Source organism: Hemicordylus capensis, chromosome 3, assembly GCF_027244095.1.
Source record: "Hemicordylus capensis ecotype Gifberg chromosome 3, rHemCap1.1.pri, whole genome shotgun sequence".
NCBI lineage: Eukaryota > Metazoa > Chordata > Lepidosauria > Squamata > Cordylidae > Hemicordylus > Hemicordylus capensis.
The window spans coordinates 247,435,222-247,452,532 of NC_069659.1; the positions used below are offsets into that span (position 1 = coordinate 247,435,222).

General features: G+C 44.0%; 1 protein-coding gene across 1 annotated transcript in view; it reads right to left on the reverse strand.

The window, feature by feature from the left end:
• Positions 1-1,362, reverse strand: part of KIF11 (kinesin family member 11) — a 35,174-nt gene extending 33,812 nt beyond the window's left edge. The window contains exon 1 of the mRNA XM_053312679.1: positions 1,342-1,362. The gene's annotated coding sequence lies outside the window, so the exon portion shown is untranslated. The remainder of the gene's footprint in view (positions 1-1,341) is intronic.
• Positions 1,363-17,311: the final 15,949 nt, after the last annotated feature.

Consider the following 17,311-nt stretch of genomic DNA (forward strand, 5'->3'; position numbering starts at 1 on the left):
CAGTGGTTCCGCTCCTATCTCTCAGGCAGATTCCAGATGGTGGAGCTTGGTGATGGTTGCTCTTCAAGCTATTATGTGGAGTCCTTCAGGGCTACATTCTGTCACCAATACTTTTTAACATTTGCATGAAACTGCTGGGTGAAGTTGATATGAACAAGCTGGCAAACCCCTCTTTAGAACTGGGGTCTGCTCTGAGAATCCAAAAAGCCAAATTGAGGCCTGTGTCTGGGAGTATGTTATTGCAAGAGACAACTAGGATGTGAGCTTTGAATTTGTTGAACTACAGTAACCGCAGGGGCGTAACTACTATTAGGCAAGGGGAGGCGGCTGCCTGGGGGCCCCCATGCCTCGAGGGGCCCCCCAGAGGCAAGTCACATGACTATATATTGTGAAGTGTGTGTGTGTGTGTATCAGCGAGGGGCCCATTAATAAAATTTGGGCCCACTCCAGCCTTGTTACACCCCTGAGTAACCGAATTGAATTGTTTTTCTCCTAGTCACGGCTGGGAACTTGTTTTTGCACTGTGATTGTCAAGGATAAAGGCCTAGCCTAAGATATGTGCTTGAATGCTGAGAATAGTTATATTAAATGCTGAGAATCATATTTTAGAGGCTATAGGAACTGCATAAATAGTGCCTGCATGTTTAGAGGGGCATATTATTATTCACATAGTGCTATAACTCTTTGCTTGTTATTTCTCTTTGAATAACATTTTCTTTCTGAATAACCATTCCTCTGGAATAGAAGATGCCAAACTCTGCCTCTAAACTCACCACAGGCTGAGTCAAGTGGGCATAAACAGGAATGTTCTATCTAAAATCAGTAAACAATATCTAGCCCAAAACCTCGTGACAAGCTCCTTGATCAGATATGACAAGATAGTTTCAGGGAAGGGGCAAATTTGTTTACATTAAGGATGGAGAAATGGGCGGATTTGATGTGGCTGTCTATGATTTGAGTTATGACAAGAGGGCTTGGAGGGAGGTTATAAAAGGAACATACATACCCCCCCTCACCAAAAAGACAGAGGGCAGGAGAGAGAAACGTGGGGGAAAGGAACAGAGCAATGGAGAGCTAGCATGGGAAGGGAAGCCACTCAGACCCCAGGGAGCTGGATGTCTGCCCTGACAAGAGAGGAACATCCTCTGCCCCTTTGGTTGGGATGTGAAGCCAGCCTGTGCTCCCTAGCCATTCCTGGACCTTTCACCTAAGCTGCCTGGACAGCCTCCAGCCTCCCGGCGTTTCCTCAAGGCCTCCTGACCAAGCTACAGACGGCGCAGACCAGCAAATTTGTTTATCTACTAGAAATGCCTTCTGTTCAGATTTCCAGCACTAACGTACTTTTCTCATCCTGTCTCCTCTCTTTCCACCTGTGGAATCCTTCTTCCCCCTCTGCTTTCTAGCTGCATCCTTGTCTCGGCTGGCTGTCGCTTCTCTTCCCTCTCTGTTCCCATCCCTCCGCCTCTCTCTTCCTCTGCTTGGGCTCATAGATTAATACGTCAGTAGTCCCTGCCTTTCCCCTTTCAGCCTTCCCGGCTAACAGACTGTGCCCTGCTCCCCCTCCTCCCTTCATTCATGCTTGCGCTGTGACTTATTGACTAGAATGCCAGCAACAAATATTTTCATTCCATGCCGAGAGCATAGAGGTAACACAGAGTCCGCTGCTAGGAGACAGGCCTTCATTTATCTGCCCTTAATGAGAGGAAATTGATTTAAAAACTATTCAGCATTTAGTAGAATGCCTGCCTAAAAGTCAGAAAGAAATGCCTTTTTCTGTTAAGAATTGAAATTGCCTTGCATTATATTATTGGTATGATTTAACTGTCATAGAAATTATTGGACTAGTTAAGGGAAACATTGATTGAATTATTTGCATGTAATCAGAGCTGAGTAGTAAGAATTGTTTGGGGTTGTAGCTAAGCAACTGGAAGAGATAAGACATACTCTCACCCAGTAGCAAATTCCATAGCTGGGCCCAGAACTGATTACACTACAGTAAGACAGAACTGGTCTCTAGCTACTCTATATTTGGGCAAGGGAGAATAAAGATGCTTCTAGATGTTATTTGAAAACACCGCACTACAGATTACTGGGGAAATGAAATCAAGTATTTTGCTTGCACACTTATAGCTCACATGTAATAATTAAACCTTCAATAAAGATAATTAAAAGGTACCAGTTGTGTGTGTCTGTGAACCACCCCCTTTCTCCAGATTGCTTCCATGATCTCAGTCCGAACTGGCTCAGCCGATGAGAGACTGAAGATAAGGGGGGCTACCTGCTTCCTCTCTTCCCTGTAAAGGGAGGGGCACAGCCTTATCTTATCAAGGTCATCAGGAGATTTGGTTCAGGGTGTTATAAGTATGCTGATGACACCTAAATCTATTCCTCCTCCTCCTCCTCCTCCTCCTCCTCATCATCATCATCTTATCGACATCATCAGGAAATAGCATTCACTCCGTAAATGCCTGTCTATAGGCAGTAATGGGCTGGATGAGGGATAACAAATTGAAGCTGAATCCAAGCAAGATGGAGGTGCTCATTGTGGAGGATTGGAATTTGAAGGATGAGTTAGATCTTCCTGTGCTGGATGGGGTTACACTCCCCCAGAAGGAACAGGTACGCAGCTTGGGAGTGCTCCTGGATCCAGGCCTCACCCTGGTATTTCAGGTGGAGGCTATGGCCAGGAGCACTTTCCATCCACTTTGGCTGATTCAACAGTTGTGTTCATTTCTTGAAAAGAAGGATCTCAAAACAATGGTGCATCAGCTGGTAACCTCCAGGTTTGACTATTGCAATACGCTCTACGTTGGGCTGCCTTTGTACGTAGTTTGGAAACATCAGTTAGTTCAAAATGTGGCAGCCAGACTGGTCTCGTGCGTAACCCGGAGAGACCATATTATGCCTGTCTTTAAAAAGTTGCACTGGCTGCCAATATGTTTCCAGGCAAAATACAAAATGCTGGTTATAGAGAGTGCCTTCTTCTATATGATCCCCATCACATGTTGAGGTCATCTGGAGAGGACCATCTCCAGTTACCACCGGTATGTCTGGTGGTGATTTGGAACCGGGCCTTTTCTGTAGCTACTCCTGGCCTATGGAATGCACTCCCAGCAGATATCTGCAGTTTAGGCATGCAGTTGGCCTTTAAGAGACCCCTGAAAACTTGCTTGTTTGGCCTGGCCTTCCAAGGTTTTTAAATTGTTTGGGGGTATTTTAATTGGTTTTTAATGGTTTTTAATTGTTTTAAAATTGTTTTTATATTGTTTTAAGCAGTGTGTTTTAGATGGTGTTTGTTTTATGTCTTTTAAACAGGGGCGAGGGGCCTATTAGAATGGTCCGCCTGAAGAGGTATTGGATCTGATAAGATTCCAAGAAGCCTTGGAGAGATTCAATGTTGGTTCTGCTGGTGATCCTGTTGATGCCCTGGTTGAGAATTGGAATAACTTTCTCACCAGGGCAGTAGACACGATTGCTCCTAAGTGTCTCCTCCGACCCGCTTCAAAAGTGGCCCCCTTGGTATACGGAAGACCTACGGGGGCTGAAGTGGCAAGGTAGGCGACTGGAGCACAAGTGGAGAAAGACTCAACTCGAATCTGACAGATTACGACATGGAGCACATCTAAAGATCTATGCTCAGGCAATACGTGCAGCGAAGTAGCGGTTCTTTTCTGCCTGTATTGCCTCTGCGAGTTCACGTCCGGCGGAGTTGTTCAGGGTTGTGAGGGGACTAATATCTGCCCCCCACCATGAACCAAAATTTGGAATAATCAGTTACCCGCTGTGATGTTTTTTTCACAGATAAAAGCTCTCGGATTCAGGCCAACTTAGATGGAGACTCCACAATTAATTTGATGTCTAAACTGGAGGTGTCCATCTATCCCTCTTATGTGATTTGACAGGATCAGTTTCAGTTTGTGACTCCTGAGGATGTGGACAAGCTGCACGGGGTGGTGAGGCCTACCACTTGTTCTCTAGACCCTTGCCCAACATGGCTTGTTCAATCTAGCAGGGAGGCTGTTGTAGGCGGCCTGGTGGAAATCATAAATGCTTCTCTGAGGGAGGGCAGGATGCCTCTTTGTCTTAAGGAGGCAATTATTAGACCTCTTCTAAAGAAACCTGCATTAGATCCCTCAGAGTTGAGCAATTATAGGCCTGTTTTCAATCTCCCATGGTTGGGCAAGGTAATTGAGAGGGTGGTGGCCTTTCAGCTCCAGTTGGTCTTGGAGAAAATTGATTATCTAGACCCATTTCAAACTGGTTTTTCAGCGGGCTATGGGGTGGAGACTGCCTTGGTTGGCCTGATGGATGATCTCTAATTGGCAATTGACAGAGGAAGTGTGACTCTGTTGGTCCTTTTGGATCTCTTGGTGGCTTTTGATACTATTGACCATAGTATCTTCTGGAATGTCTGAGAGTGTTGGGGGTGGGAGGCACTGTTTTACAGTGGTTTCGCTCCTACCTCTCGGACAGATTCCAGATGGTGTTGATTGGAGACTGTTGCTCTTCGAAATCTGAGCTTAAGTATGGTGTCCCTCAAGGCTCCATACTTTCTCCAATGCTTTTTAACATCTACATGAAACCACTGGGAGAGATAATCAGGGGATTTGGAGCTGGATGTTACCAGTATGCTGATGACACCCAGATCTACTTCTCCATGTCAACCTCTTCAGGAGCTGGCATATCCTCCCTAAATGCCTGCCTGGAAGCAGTAATGGGCTGGATGCAGGAGAATAAACTGAAGCTGAATCCAGATAAGACGGAGGTACTTATTGTGCGGGGTCCAGGGGCGTAACTACCATTAGGCAAGGGGAGGCAGTCGTCTTGGGGCCCCACTGCCTCGAGGGCCCCCCCCAGAGGCACATCACATGACTCCCCACCCGCCTATGTTGCACCCCCTATGAATTATGTTGAGTCTCTTGGAGATCAGCAGGAACAGAGAGTTAAAAAAACTAGATTGTGAAGTGTATTTGTGTGTGTATATCAGCGAGGGGCCCATTTTAAAATCTTGTCTCTGGGTCCCCTCCAACCTTGCTATGCCCCTGGAGGGGTCAGAACTCTAGAGACGATCTTGATCTACCTGTTCTAGATGGGGTCATACTTCCACAAAAGGAGCAGGTTCACAGTCTGCGAGTACTTCTGGATTCACACCTCTACCTGGTTTCTCAGGTTGAGGCGGTGGCCAGGGGTGCTTTCTATCCGCTTCGGCTGATACGCCAGCTGCGCCCGTTTCTTGATATCAGTGACCTCAAAACTGTGGTACATCTGTTGGTAACCTCCAGACTTTATTTCTGTAATGTGCTCTACATGGGGCTGCCTTTGTATGTAGTCCAGAAACTTCAGTTGGCTCAGAATGCGGCAGCCAGGTTGGTCTCTGGGTCATCTCGGAGAGACCATGTTACTTCTCTGTTGATAGAGCTACACTGGCTGCCAATAGGTTTCCGGGCGAAATACAAAGTGCTAGTTATAACTTACAAAGCCCTAAACGGCTTAGGCCCTGGGTATTTAAGAGAACGTCTTCTTCACTATGTGTCCCACCACCCATTGAGGTCACTTGAGGAGGTCCGTCTCCAGCTGCTGCCAACTCGTTTGGTGGCTACACAGAGACGGGTCTTTTCAGCTGCTGCCCCAAGATTGTGGAATGCGCTCCCTACTAAGATACGAGCCTCCTCATCTCTGGCAATTTTTAAGAAACTTCTGAAAACACATCTCTTCAACCAAGCTTCCTCAGCTTTTTAAAACTTGTTTTTAAATTGTTTTGGCTATTTAATTGGTGTTTTATGATGTTTTAATGGTTAATTATTTTATGCAGTTTTATAATTTTTGTTTTAATTGTTAATTGATTTTAATGGTGTTTTAATGTAAACCTGAGACTTTTGGTAGGGCAGTAAAACATTTTAAATAAATAAATAAATAAATAAATAAATAAATAATTTAAAAAAAGTTGTTGTTCACCCCCCAGAGCCTTTGAATGGGGCGGTCTATACATGTAATAAGTAGGTAAGTAAGTAAGTAAGTTTGTGATCTAAAAGGTCTGCATGAGAACTGTGAAGCAAAGGCCGTGCGTTGTGGTTTTAACCCTACCCCCCTTATGAATGCACTATATGTCCAAGTTAGGACATAGGGTGTGCATGGACCACGGGCAGAGGTTTGGTTCAAATTTGGACTGAACCGCCACTCCGTGAACTGGTTTGGTTGGACTGACTGGCTGGGCTGGTTGAACTGCTGAACCAGCTTGGAGTGGTTCACCATGGCAACAAACCATTAAAGAGTACTTAGATGTAAGGGGATTCTGCCTCATTGGTCTCACTAGTCTAAGAACTTAACTAAGAACTCAGAGGCTTGTGCATCAGGCTGTGAATGATACTAGTGAAGGAAAGAGGTACTTCCCAGTGTCTCCATGTATATCAAATCTAGGGCTTAATGGGTGTGTGTTTAATTAGCATGACATAAAGCATGATTCATATAGGAGGAAGTAAATAATCTCATACATCTAAGATGCTGAGAAAAACAAAAGGCACAGTTTGTATACTATGTGCTCTGTGCAGGCCAGTATGAGATTAGTGTGGAGACTCTGGCATGCAAGGCCTTGATTTTTCAAGCCTTGATTACTCCTGAAAGGGTTTTTAACTGCCACCACCAACCGTTTATAGGCAGACTGGATGCCCGTGACAACCTGAACCCCCCAAGACACTCAAGGGGATGATCAGGTGTGCAAACATGGATATCCCTTAGTCTAAGAGAACTCCCCGCAAAAAAGAAAACAGAGTTTAATGTAACTATAGCCAGAGTGGGGGGTGAGTAGAGCAAATGTAGTAAAGAAACCCAGCATATTCCAGTACTGTAGTAAAAAAAGAAAGAAAAGTAAACAGTTTATTATATTAAAATGAACAGTTTACAGGCAATTGCCAAATGGATTGCCTGTAATCCAGGCATAAAACCTTCATACCTACTGCCTGAATCTGAGATATTAGGGATCAGAAGGCTAACATTCTTAGTTGCAAAAAAATGGGTTTTAGAATCTCAGACCTAGAAGCATGAGAGTAGTAGTTATTTGTTCCAGACAATAGAGAACAGAAACAACTCTGCTCTCAGAACCACTCTTTCAGTTTCAGCCCTGAGCTGAACACACACACAGACAGAGACACACAATTAAGAGTTCTCTTAAAGAGTGAACTTCAAACAGAATCTGGTTTATTTGACTGTCTACCACTGCAGAAATAGGAATATACTATTTAATAGGATTATTACAGTGTTAGTGTGAATTTCTTGGGACCTAGTCGGATGGCTCAGCCCAGGGGTGGAGACACCAGTGTTCCAATGTGTCCCATGAACACGGGCCATGTAACAAATAATGGATTCTGGGCAGGCCACTGCTGCTGCTGGAGTGAAGTCTCCATTCTGCAGCTTGTGTATCTGCTGCTAGGGATGTTCACGAACCTGTTCGGAGGCCCTTTTACGGGCCTCCGAACAGGTTCGAACACTGTGGGGGGTTGAAGTTCGAAGGCGGGGTGTGTGTGTCGCACTTTAAGGGCAGGGGAGGGTGTACTTGGTATTTTCAATATCCTACGGGACGGCAGCATACTTCCCTGCTGCCCCGTTTGTTCCTTGGCCGGAAGTGGCTGGCATGCATGCACCCACCAGGCGCGCGCACATCAGGCAGGCTCACGCTTGCACTCGTGCGGAATGTGCATGCGCGTTCCCAGTGGTGCACATGCAGCAGCTAATTCCAGCCACTTCTGGCCAAGGAACAAACAGGGTGTCAGGGAACTTCGCTGCCACCCCAAAGGACGTTAAAAATACCGAGCGCTGCCGGCGGGGGGAAAGCGGAGGGAGGGGTAAGTACACCCTCCCCCACTCTTAAAGTGAGACCCCCTGCCCCCACCATCGAGCCACCCTTGCCGGGTTCTGTGCACATCCCTTCCTGCTGCAGAGTTATGACTGGTGCCACACCGTGGGCCTGGGAGGACATGTTTGTCTTTAGCACATGAAAGAGATCTCTTTGTAGCAGTACCAGTATGCAACAATGCCTAGTCAGACAAGCAACCAAGGTGAATGTAACTGTTGCTATCTCTACTGTTCAGAAGGATACAAGAGGCAAAGCTGTTTTTAGCTTTGAATGGCTAGTCCCGGTTTATGTGTAAATACGCTGTTAAATAACTGTCAGCGTCCCCACTGAATGGAGAGGCACTCTCACTGGTTATTCTATTCTATTTTTAAACTACTGTTCCCTGCTCCGGAGCACAGCAATTTACATGGCACTTGAATCAATGGAGATTTGAATTCAGCTGCTCCTCTGTTAAAATTATGCTGTATCCTCTGCACCCACTTATATACATGTTAAATGGAGCTCTGGACCAGAAATAGACTTCAGGGAAGCAAGTCTGAGTGGAATAAAGGGGTTGCAGGTGGAGCCAACACTCCCACACAGGTAGCCACACCTCCATCTCATGCTTTATCTCAGGGGACTCTCCATATGGCTCAGGGCAGTTTACACAGAGAAATAATACATAAATAAGATGGATCCCTGTCCCCAAAGGGCTCACAAGCTAGAAAGAAACACAAGATAGACACACACCAGCAACAGTCACTGGAGGTACTGTGCTGGGGGTGGATAGGGCCAGTTGCTCTCCCCCTGCTAAATAAAGAGAATCACCACTTTAAAAGGTGCCTCTTTGCCAAGTTAGCAGGGATTAGCAGAGGTCATATGCAAAAAAGCGCAGAGTATCATGCACTATTTTTTTTCAACACTCTCCCAAAGTGCAACTTTTTAAACACACTTGCATTATGTATTAAGAGCCACTCATCAGATTGATGAAAAGCATCCTCAAGGATAAAATTGTAAAGCACATAGAACAACAGGCCCTGATGGGAGAGAACCAGCATGGCTTCTGCAAAGGTAAACCTTGCCTACAAACCTTTTGGAGTTCTTTGAGAGTGTCAACAAATGTGTGGATAAACGTGATCCAATTGACATAATATACCTGGACTTCCAAAAAGCTTTTGACAAAGTTCCTCATGAAAGACTCCTGAGAAAACGTAGGAGTCATGGGATAAGGGGACAAGTACATGTGTGGATTGCTAACTGGTTGAAGGACAGGAAACAGAGGGTACGGATAAATGGAGAGTTTTCACAATGGAGGGAAGTAAGAAGTGGGGTCCCCCAGGGATCTGTACTGGGACTGGTGCTTTTAAATTTATTCATAAATGATCTAGAAGTAGGGATAATTAGCGAGGTGGCCAAATTTGCAGATGATATCAAACTCTTTCAGGTAGTGAAATCCAAAACGGATTGTGAGGAGCTTCAAAAGGATCTCTCCAAACTGGGTGAGTGGGCAACAATATGGCAAATGCAATTCAGTGTTGGCAAGTGTAAAGTGAATGGTATTGGGACAAACCCCCCAACTTCAAGTATATGCTGATGGGATCTGAGCTGTTGGTGACTGACCAGGAAAGGGATCTTGGGGTCGTGGTGGACAACTTGTTAGAAGTGCTGACTCAGTGTGCAGCAGCTGTGAAAAAGGCCAATTCAATGCTAGGGATCATTAGGAAGGGGATTGAAAATAGAATTGCTAATATTATAATGCCCTTATACAAAACTATGGTGTGGCCACACCTGGAGTTCTGCATACAATTCTGGTCACCACATCTAAAAAAGAACATTGTAGAACTGGAAAAAGTGCAGAAGAGGGCAACCAAGATGATAAGGGGCCTAGAGCACCTTTCTTAAGAGGCAAGGCTACAACACCTGGGGCTATTTAGTTTAGAAAAAAGACGACTGCAGGGAGACATGATAGAGGTCTATAAAATCATGCATGGTGTGGAGAAAGTGGATAGAGATAAATTATTCTCCCTCTCACGTAACACTAGAACCAGGGGTCATCCCATGAAATTGACTGCCAGGAAATTTAGGACCAACAAACAGAGGTACTTTTTCACACAATGCATAATCAACTTGTGCAATTCTCTGCCACAAGTTGTGGTGACAGCCAACAACCTGGATGGTTTTAAGAGCTGTTTTGATAACTTCATAGAGGAGAGGCCTATCAACGGCTACTAGTTGGAGGGCTATAGGCCACCTCCAGCCTCAAAGGCAGGATGCCTCTGAGTACCAGCTGCAGAGGAGTAACAGCAGGAGAGAGGGCATGCCCTCAACTCCTGCCTGTAGGCTTCCAGCAGCATCTGGTGGGCCAATGTGTGAAACAGGATGCTGGACTAGATAGGCCTTGGGCCAGATTCAGCAGGGCTGTTCTTATGTTCTTATCAAGAATCATCATTAAAAAGCCATCTAACCATTAAAAATCTGTATGAATGATACTTGCTGTTACCATACTGAAGTCTTTGTAAATCCCTCCCTCATGTGAACACACCCCTCCCTTCAGCATAATGAAGCAGGAGTAAATAGCCGTTTGGAAAAGCTCGGGGTAAATAGCAGCAGCAGCAGCCACTGGAGGGATGCTGTGCTAGAGTTGACAGCTGTTCAAAAGTGTAGGGCCAGTATTATTTCTGATTTCTGTACATTACCTAGCAATGTTAGGCATAATAGATAGATAAAGTTTATTACGGTCATAGACCACCTAATCTTTACACTTTACAAAACATTTGATTGAGTAATGCAGACTTTATGAACCTTACAAACAGTAAAACAAAATCTGGCCACATTAACAGACATCCAGGGTTTAACACTGGACAGCAGATATTCCAAATAGAAATGATCGGTGTGGCCAGGACAAATCTTTAACGAAGGTAAAATAAACTTAGAATGACTATCCCTATAAAATTCACCATTAAAAAATTACATGGGCAGTAGTCTTTATTTAACCTGAACCACAGGGGCAAAGGCGTGCCGTGTAAGGCTGACTCAGCCTTCCATCCTTCCGAGGTCGGTAAAATGAGTACCCAGAATGTTGGGGGCAATATGCTAAATCATTGTAAACCGCTTAGAGAGCTCCGGCTATAGAGCGGTATATAAATGTAAGTGCTATTGCTATTGCTATTGCTAAGGTAACCAATTGTATTTTCCCTCCAGGACCGCAGTAGGAAGTACACTGAGGCGGGCAAGGGTCAGTGCTCTCCTAAATTTAGATACAAATATGTTATCCAGATAATCAGTGGGTTTGAGATTAAAACCTTGAGGGCCTATATATAGCCCTCCTGTCAAGCGTGCAGATTCGTCTTGCAGCTCTATATCTAGAGCTCGTTGTTTGATCAATATAATAGCTTGATCGAATCCCCACCCTATAAGTTCTTCCTGGGATGTACCAAGATGGTGGAACTTTATTTTTAATGCTGTTTTCCATTTGGATGTAAAGCTATCAACTAATACTAGAGAGGCAAGGCCAATAGGAAAAAATGCCAGGTTCAACCAAAACTTGATTATACACAACCAAATTTTTAGCTTTAACATAGTGACCCCAGCCTCTCTTTGGAGAGCAGCATTAGTAACACCACAGGGAACAATGTAGGTGTAATAAGATTTTACATAGCCTGATTAAAGGATCTTTGGAACCCCCTGCATCTGTTTCCTAGCTGGCAAGGATATCAGTTGTATCTGTCTCCCCACCACTAGTCATCTGTTAGTGGGAGAAGGAATTGGAATATCTTTGAGCAGGATCAGGCCACTAACATTTTTTGAGTGATAGATAGGTGTCTTGGCTTGCTGTTTGCCGGAATGTGGGCTGCTGTTACAAGAGAAGAAATCATGCATCTCATGTGAATTATTAATAGTGCAGGGGTCTTGGACAACTGGTGATGAAATTTCAATTTTCCATCTACTGTGGCAGTACCATCACAATTTTGATATCCCTGTCAGTCAGAGACTGTGTCTTTATCTTTCAGGTAGATAATTATATATAGAAACCTTCCCATGAATTATTTTATTTTTTAACCCATACCATGCGAACAGGTAAGGAATATGTCAGCAGCAAAAAAACAATATATTGTTATTTTCTTATAAGACATAACCATACAAGTTTCCCCCCCGCCCAATAGCAGGTTGCCTTAAGTAAAGGGAGTATAAAGTAGGGGCGGGGGAGATAAACCTTGTGTTCCCAGGAAATACTATTTTTATTTTAGAATTGAAGATTAAAGTAGTAGACAGATAACCATGTTTGGTTCATTTTTAAACTGTGATCCTATGCACCTTTGCTAGCAATAAGCACCAATAGTGGGACTTACTTGTGTGCAGCCATGCATAGGATTGCGCTATTATGTACTGCTGAAAGCCACGTCCTACACAGCATAACAGGAACTGTTGACCTACTTAAATGCTAATTGTATTTTTAAATCTTGTTTTTCCATTACAGATTATTAGTGGCAACATGTCACCAGAGGAAATTTAATAACTTGTGTTTGGTATAAACAAATTATGAGAGGACTGGTATTTTAGCATAAAAAAATTATGAAAGGTTAGGAGCCAGGAGAAGCCCTGATTAAAAGCTAAAATACAAAATCCACCTCCCATTTCTATCTATGCTTTTCTGCTTAATGAGTTTGCTTTGGTATGGTTATGGTATAAAGACTTCAAAGTATTAATAGGTAACAAACCAAAGTATTAGAAGTCACAGGTTTAAGTCTCTTTTACGAATGACTATTATAAAGAAATGGGAGAATAGAAAAAACATTCAGTATTTCAGATTTCCAAACAATAGGGAGAAGCTTACAAGGGACCCCAATGCACAGTCCATTGAAAATTAGGATTTAAAGAACTCTGAAATTGAATGCAATGGTCGGTGATCCCAGGACAATGTAACTATGAACATGTTTGAACCAACTACCAAGCTTCTGGGCCCAATTCAAGGTGTTGGTTATAATCTTTTAAGCTCTGTATGGCTTGTGGCCTGCATATCTGAACCTCCTCAGTATTCTCCCCATCAGCTGAAGTTGATACAGGCTCCTCGTAGGAGTTAGGCTGATGAGAGGACTTTTCCACTTATACCACTCAACCCTGTTGGACCTCCTGCTCAGAGATGCCTACTTGGTTACAGCTTTGTAGAAATTTGGCTGTTTGTGAAAATTTTTCTTGGGATGTCTGAGAACCAACTACACATTTAATGTAATTCAGTCACTGTTTTTCCAGATGAACTATATTTTTAAGGCAAAACAGCCACAGGTAGCCTAAGGCTGTGGGAGGACTAGCAAGAAAGCCCTTTCACCTTCCACCTGTTTGTCACTCCTCAGGCTGCTTAGGACACCGTATATTTTATCTCTAGGGAGAAAAGTAATGGGTATGTGTGTGTGCGTGTGTGAAAGAAATTGAATTGCAATCCAGTTTGGTGAAGGCTGTATTGGTATTAATTGTTAATATGGCATTGTCACTTCAAAAAGGAAAGCCTAGTGGAAGTCTGGGGAAAGGGAGGGGAAAGCCTCAGAATAGTTCTAGTGTTGGCCTAGACAGAGAGCAACAAGTTTGTAAAAGTATCCGCTGATCTGTGAAGCAATACAGGTTTGGTTTTGTTCACAATCTCCTTGCACTGTGATGTAACATTTTGGCGAGCCAGGCAGAAGGATGAATTTAGAAGACTTGACCCCCAAGAGGTGGATTTACCCAGTTCCGGAGGACCAAGTACTACAAAGAGGGAATTTCTGAAGACCATAATACAGTAAGAGGGGTCTTGTTAAGAACTGCACAGGCAAGAGGCATTATGGCTTAGAAGGCTTGATTATGGAGGTGGAAGGACTTTTGTTTCAACTGCAGGAGGAGCAGCTAGAAGATGTGTCTGATTCCTTGAGCATTTCTGGGCCAGATCATTCTAAGATTGCAAGCAAGAGCCATTTTGTTTAACTCAAATATGTAGTGCAAGCATTTGAATAGTGATGAAAAGAGAATTAGAAGATGAGGGCCTATCCACATTACTGAAAGTGAAAGATCAGATTGAGGAGTTCAGAACTATAACTGAAGAGAAGGGACTACAGAAACAATATATTGTGCAAGTAAAACTATAAGAAGATCAGTTCCGGAAACAATGGAGGAGATAGACAGGAAACTGTGGGAGGAGAGAGAAGCACCTATGGGAGTGGAACCAAAACAGAGGAAAGATTTTAAGATAACTGGACAGATAGGTAACCCTTCACCAGCTTGGCCTATCAGATTGAGGATGGAGTCCAAAAGGGTTACATCAAGGCAGAAATAATAGAAGTTGTAATTAAGTCTATTTTCTACTTAGCCTCAAACTATCTGGAAGAGGAAAGAGATCTCAGCCTAGCAAAACTGAGACACATTATGATGTCCTACCACCAGGAAAAAGATGCAACAGAGTTGTGGTTATCCTTGACAAGAGCAGTGCAAGAACCCCAAGAGACATCCCAGGATTTCCTAGCCAGACTAATGGATTTCTGACCAAAAATATTCTGTTTGCCTCACAGGAAGCAGACTCTGGCTTAAAGCATAACCCTGCCCTTGTACAAAATGTTACTCGACTCCTTCCTGATAGGACTTAAGAGTGATAATATCCAGATCTTGAGGCAACCTCATTTAAAGGACAGCCAGAGTAAGGAATGAGAAAAGAACCAGAAATGGGGAAGCAGGGCCTGGGCTAAGACTGGAAAAACTCTAACTGTACAACACTTGCATCTGGAACCTGAGCCTGAGGGAAGTGCAGTATGACCACCCAAGCAAAAGAGCAATCCCTTGCTCAGTGAGACGAAGGAACTGAAAGCCAGCCCTGACGAAATTTAAGAGGTTAAAGCTGAAGTCAACCTTTTTAACGCAAGCTGTTCAGAGTGCCAACCAGTGCGCAAACTATGGGAATACAAGGGGCACTGATAGCCAGTATCAAAGGAGGGGTTGCAGAATCTGCCAACAGAATGGCCAAGGAGACACATGCAATCATTGTTTCCAGTGTAGAAGTGAGGAACAGTACCAGTCAGGATGTCATGCCAGGAGGTTACCTCAGAAAAATACTTGGGTGGGAAATGGCAGAAGGTCATTCCACAGGGACCGGGAGTGACCACTCAGACAGCACAGTCCCAGAATCAAAGCAAGCACATGTTCAGGACCCTGCCTGTACAACTAGATGTGACAGGAACTACTTATGCCTGCCATCTCTCCCCCAAGCAGAAAGCCAGAATGGTCCACTTGGTGTAAAATAAATGTATTATTTGGTGCTTTCTCAATCAAGTCAATATCCCAGCTTTGTGGGATACGGGGCACAAGTGTCCATGGTGTCTAGCCAGTGGGCAAAGGATAATCTTCCAGGAATTCCCCTGAGGAAGCATGGATAACTTATAGAAATAGACAGTGAATGGGTACAGAAAGCAGCAAATGGGACTCCAATACCCTATGAGGGATGGAGAAGGGATCTATGGATTCCTAAAGAAAATACCATATATATAAAGTGTTGTTCCCATGTACAGCCTCACCAGGAAATCCTGACTACTATATTTGAACAGACACAACTGCATTGTGGCCTGATGAGGACCTGTACCTTGAAGAAACATTGGTCCAGAAACAAAGATGAGCACCCTGCCAAGTAAATATCCCAATTAGTAACCCCACAAAAATTATATCCTCTTAAGAGGACAAACCCCACTGGGAAGTCTCCATCAGATCAAGTCTGAAACCCCAGTGGATATTCAGGGACTGAAAATAGTTCAATAATTTAAGACTCAAGAGCCAATAGCAACAGGCCTATGCATTGTGAATCCCATCAGATGAAGGGAGAAGAGGAAAATGTGTTGTTTGAACCAGCTGTGGATTCAGGATGTGCTTAATGGATTAGGGGGAAGAACAATATTTCCAAACATTAGCTCTCTGGGTGAACCACTGTTATGACCAGGGAGTACGTGGTAGTTCCTTTAGCCCTAGAGACAGTGTGCTAGTTCGGAATCTTTCTGGAAGAGATGGCCCTGGGAAACTGAGAGCTTATTGGGAAGACAAAATACACGTTGTGCTGCAGTGGAAAGGTGATGACCCTGTATATGTAGTGTGAGAGGAAAATGGCAATGGGGACATTAGGGTCCTTCATTGCACTCTATTACATCCCTGCCACTTTTTACCCCAGGAGCAAGTGTCAGTCATGAAATCAAAACACCACACAGCTCTATTGAGTCGGACACAGACTCCAGCTCTTCAGATGATCACCTATATTATGCTTCTCTACCAAATACAGGACACATCTAGTGGATAACACTCTTGACCCAAATGTACAAATCTTTTCTCTTCCTGATGAACCAAAGCTTACTCCTGTCACCCCTGACCTTTCCAACACTGCAAATCAGCCCATGGATTTCCTGAAGGTGTAGAAAGTTTGGGACCTTCTCCTGCATCTGAGTGTGGGAAGTTGCCTGAGACTGAGTCTGCTGGATGTCATCCAAATGTGGCAGGTTGTCCAGTGAGAGAGAAATGGGCCTCAGAAGTATTGACCTATGATCAAGTAGGAATGCCCTCCTATCAGCACCTTCCTTAAACTGCAACACAAATTGCTGTTCCTTGGTGTTATCCACAAAGTTACTTGCTATATTATTGTCCAGTTCCAGTATTTTATCCTGGTTGATATGTACCTATGTAAAATGCAGGTTTTGGGGTGTGTGTGTGGCGGGGGGAGTGTGAAAGGAATTGATATGCAATCCAGTTTGGTTGAAGCCACCTAATGGCACAGCAGGGAAATGACTTGATTATCAAGCCAGAGGTTGCTGGTTTGAATCCCCGCTGGTATGTTTCCCAGACAATGGGAAACACCTATATCGGGCAGCAGGAATATAGGAAGATGCTGAAAGGCATCATCTCATACTGCACGGGAGGCAATGGTAAACCCCTCCTGTACTCTACCAAAGAAAACCACAGGGCTCTGTGGGTGCCAGGAGTCGAAACTGACTTGACGGCACACTTCACCTTTACCAGTTTGGTTAAGGCTTTGTTGCTATTATTAATATGGTACTGTCACTTTAAAAAGGAAAGCCTAGTGGAACTCTGGGAAAAGGGAGAGACAATTTCCCAGAATAGTTCTAGAGTTGGCCTAGACATAGAGCAACAAGCTTGTAAAGGTATCTGCTGAGCAGCGAAGCAGTAAAGATTTGATTTTGTTCAAATCTCCTTGCATTGTGGTGTAACATCCTGTGCACATGGTTTTGAGCAAATGGCTGGCTGGCAAGAACTTTGCCCCACTCTTCCACTCACTTTGAAGCCACCCAAGGGTACACATGTTTAAAAAAAGGAGTGGGGAACAAAAATGGAACTACACATATAGTTTGGCCCTCAGGCTAGTCAGCTGCTTTCCTGTTAGAATGTGAAATTTTATTTTTTTAAATTGTTTTGTTGTACAAGGCTATAAGTATGTAAGCAGTAAAAACCCTAGCATCATCATGACAGTTA